This window comes from Ictidomys tridecemlineatus, chromosome 1 (assembly GCF_052094955.1).
Source record: "Ictidomys tridecemlineatus isolate mIctTri1 chromosome 1, mIctTri1.hap1, whole genome shotgun sequence".
Lineage (NCBI taxonomy): Eukaryota > Metazoa > Chordata > Mammalia > Rodentia > Sciuridae > Ictidomys > Ictidomys tridecemlineatus.
This window is the reverse complement of record NC_135477.1, coordinates 193,979,078-193,983,736: the sequence shown is the minus strand read 5'-3', so window position 1 is coordinate 193,983,736 and position 4,659 is coordinate 193,979,078. Positions and strand designations below refer to the sequence as shown.

The 4,659-nt window shown below is 37.8% G+C and overlaps 1 pseudogene; it reads left to right on the top strand.

Moving 5' to 3' along the window:
- Window positions 1-2,870: 2,870 nt before the first annotated feature.
- LOC144366726 (splicing factor 45 pseudogene) lies at window positions 2,871-4,006 on the top strand (annotated as a pseudogene).
- Window positions 4,007-4,659: the final 653 nt, after the last annotated feature.

Here is a 4,659-nt window from a genome sequence, read left to right as displayed (position 1 = left end):
GAAATTAATCGAAATGACAGAGAAGAAAAATCATTTCTCAATAATAACATTAAATGTAAATAGCCTAAATTCATCAATCAATGATAGATGGGCAGACTGGATTAAAAAGAATCAGTAAATGGTATATAATCAAACAAAAAACTTCTTCACAGCAAAGGAAACAATCAAGAACATGAAGAGAGAGCCTACAGAAAGGGAGAGAAATCTGTACCACTTCAGATAGAACATTAACCTCCAGGATATTTATAGAACTCAAAAAACTTCACACCAAAAACATAAAAAAAAACCCAACCAATAAATGGGCACAGGAACTGATCAGACACTCCACAGAAGAAAAATATATAATCAGCCAACAAATCTATTAAAAAATGTTCAACATCACTAGCAATTAGAGAAATTCAAAATAAAACTACACCAAGATTTTATCTCACTCCAATCAAAATGACAATTACCAAGAATACAAGTATCAATAAATGTGGTTAAGGATGTGGGGAAAAAAGTACACCTATGCACCAAAAATTGATGCAACCACTGTGGAAAGCATTATGGAGATTCCTCAGCAAACTCGAAATGGAACTACCATTTGATCCAATTATCTCGATCCTCAGTATATACCCAAAGGACTTAAGATTAGCATAGCACAGTGATGTAGCCACATGAATGTTTGTGGCAGTTCAATTCACAATAGCTAAGCTATGGAGCCAAACTAGGTGCCATTCAACATATGAATTGTTAAAGAAAACGTGGTACATATATACACAGTGGAATATTACTCATCCATAAAGAAGAATGAAATTTTGGCATTTTCCAGGAAATGGATGGAACTGGAGACTATCATGCTAAGTAAAATAAGACAATCCTGATAAAACAAAGGCTGAATGTTCTCTCTGATGTGCATATGCTCACACACAGTGAGGAGGGGAGGAGGGAAGAATAGAAGTTCATTGGATTAGACAAAGGGGAATGAAGGGAAAGGAGAGGGGATCGGAATAGGAAAGACAAGACAATGAGCCAGACAGAAATTTCCTATGTTTACACATGAACACATGACCAGTGTAAGTCCACATAATGTACAACCACAAGAATGGGAAGTTATACTTCATGTATATATGTCAAAGTAAGCTCTGTCATGTATATCTAATAAGACCAAATTTTATAAAAGAGGGGGGAGAGTAAAGCAGAACAATTAAATTTCCTCTGTAAGCTGCCTTCTATTTTGTTTTACAGAATTTTATATTATATTTCATTTAAATGTCTATAAGAAACATTTGTCATACAAACTTTTCTTCTATTTAATATGATACTATCTCTTAATTTGTCATTTGCATGTCATTTTAATGTTAAATTCCATGGATATTTGTTGCAACCCACAGAGCAGCTTTTCTTTCAATATTTATAACATTTAAACTAAGCCCTGCTACCTAATTATAACTGATGTTTACTGTTAGATATGAATTTAAATAGATTCAAGGCTCTTTCATATAATGGCTTTCCATTTCTTGAGATAATTCTCTCTGGATCACCAGAAAATCATAAAGATTTTCTCCCCAATTCCATGCTAACTCTTCACCAGATTCTTAATATATATTAGGTGTCTTTTTGTTTGATTTCTAAATGACAACTTGGCTGGGTATAAAAATTATTGTATTACTTTTTTTTAATCCCACAGCATAGTTTTACTTTCTGATAATTATTGATGGTATTATGTCTTCCCTTCTAGGTATCCTGAATTTTTTCTAAGATTCCCAAAGAATTATTTATACATTAAGTACAGCAGGTTCATTGGGAAATATTCAGAATATTCAGTTGATTCAGATCAACCTGCATCATTTTTTTCCCTGGAACAACCTTGTACATTTTGAATCTACAGTTATAAAATCTTATGCATTACCAACATCAAATTTGTCATGATAATTCTTAGCTCTGACACATTTAGGCTAAGTACAAATGATCTATTCCCCCAAAACCTCCCTATCTGATTTTAAGGAAGGTAAGTTTTGGGTCATACAGATATTTGCAAAACAAAATTTTAAATAACAAGCACAAAATATTCATATAATTATTTTGTTATATAAATAACAGGCACAAACGATTTCAAACAAGTTTTCAGTATATGAAGTCCTAGTTATCTGTCCTTGTAGGTGATCCAACCACACACAGATGGTTTCCTCAGAGCAAATAGAATAATATTTGAGAGACAATAACCTGGTACCCCCATAATTATCATGAGGCACACAGAAATCTTTCCTTCAATGTCTGGACACACTGTTCAGGGATAAAGCCATGGCTTTTAGTCCCATGGGTGAAAAATACAGATCTTTATAGAGTATTGACCTCTCACAGAAAAGTAAAGATTATCTGTGAAATGTCTTTATCAACCCAGGTATTTTGACTACCTTAATCTCAAACACAAGAGCCCATTTCTGACTTTCAACCATGTCAACTAACCCACTAACTTCCCCAGTGAAAACCCATTACTGACATGCATTATGCTAATTATAAAAGTTTCAGATGTTGATCAAGTTGTGGTTAGTTGAAGCACTGGCCGAAGATGCCCTTGGAGTGAGATTCTGCTGACATATTTTTAGATCTTCTCTGGACTACACTTCATTCTTTGGGACACCTGAAACATAACAAGCACATCAATAAATCCAAATTGTTTATGCTAATAAATTTTAAACTAAGTTTAAAAAAAGGCAGTCACCCTCTCCCAAGGCCCTGCCCTGCACCTTGGACTGCCCTGCTGACTAGGCTCAGACTGGGAAGCCGGATGGGCTGTGGCAGTCCATGGGGTGTGGCCGGGCTCCATGGGGACACCACTGTGGCCCATGGGTAGAGTTGGCCAGGCAGGCTGGCTTTAGACTAAAAAGATGTCCCTGTATGATGAGCTGGGAGTGGAGACCAGTGACTCAAAACCAGAAGGCTGGTCCCCAAACTCAAACTTCTGCAGCCACCACTTTAGGTGAAGAAAGCAGCTGTCACTCAAGCAAAGAGCCAAAGGACAAAGTACAGTCCTTGCTCCAATCATTGATCTGAAGTAGGGTGGCTCCTCAGACCACTGGCCAATTGTGGACACAGGTAGAGTACAGGTAGAGCTGGCCTGAAGGACCCAGTTGCCAGTGGGTTTTCTTCAGGGCAAGTTCTAATTCCCTTAGCTGCTGAATATGATCCTACGTTTCCTAAATATGATGAGAAATTAGTGAAGCACCGAAGACAAGGGGAAAAAACATAAAGAGACTTGAAGCTAGTGGGTTGTCAAAGTGACCAGATCCGGATTCTGATGAGGAAGAAGAGTATGAGCGAGAGCAGGAAAAGACGTGTGGGAAGCAATGCCATCGCCCCACCCACTTCTCTTGTAGAAAAAGACAGAGTTACCCAGAGATTTTCCCTATGAAGAGGGCTCTAGACCTCCATCACAGTCTTCCAAAGCTGCAATTCTTTCCCCAGTGTATGAGGAACAGAGATTTCCAACTGCCCTAGCAACTTTCCTTGCTAACATGGGTGGCACAGTTGCACATAAGATCATGCAGAAGTACGGCTTCTGGGAAGGCCAGGGTCTGGGGGAGCACTAGCAGGGGCTGAGCATCACCTTGTTGGTGGAAAAGACCAGCAAGGAGGCGGCAAGATCCTTGTGAGTGATGCCATGAGTCTCAGGATGCCTCCACGAAGTCTGATTCAAATCCATTAACTGAAATACTTAAGTGTCCTACTAAAGTGGTCCTACTGAGGAACACGAATGGTGCAGGAGAGGTATATGAGGACTTGGAAGTTGAAACCAAGGAAGAATGCAAAAAATATGGCAAAGTTTGGAAGATATGTGACATCTGAAATTCCTGGTGCCGGTGATGATGAAGCAGTTCCAAAATTTTTAGAATTTGAGAGAGTCAAATCAGCAATTGGAGTTGTTGTTGATCTGAATGGGAGGTATTTTGGTGGAAGGGTGGTAAAAGCATGTTTGTACAATCTGGATAAATTCAGGGTTTTGGATTTGGTGGAACAAGTTTGATTTTAAGGTCTAGAGTCATGTCTGATGATCCTTAAATGAATTGCAGATTGAGCAAAGACAGAAAAATGCAATGGCCTCTGTGGCTGTTGAATATGAAACTCTTAGAAGGACTTCTAAGATATATGCTGATTGATTTCTTTTTTATTTTATGATTTTTGATTTTTTTATTTATTTTTTAGTTCTCGGCGGATACAACATCTTTGTTGGTATGTGGTACTGAGGATCGAACCCGGGCCGCACGCATGCCAGGCAAGTGCGCTACCACTTGAGCCACATCCCCAGCCCCTGATTTTTTAAAATATAAAAATCCTTTCAAAAATTCAAAAAAATCCCCACACTAAAATGCACTTCTTTCTTCATTTCAGAAAACATTTATTCAAATATGTCTTTGAATGCTCTTTCTTTCTTTGGTCCAATTTTCAATTCACAGTTTCTTCATTATGTTATTGAAGAAATTTTATTTCTGTGTTTTTTTTTTCAATTTTGAATATTCTACAATTGTTTTCAAGCTTAACCTCCTGGGAATGACTGGTGTTTGTCCCATCACTTCCCTTCCTTGCTGTTCTTTTTAGTTCTTAAGTGATGCTGCCCCTACCCTCAGTTTTTCTCTAGTGCCACCATCTTCCCTTTCTTCTGATTCTGTTATTTATCAT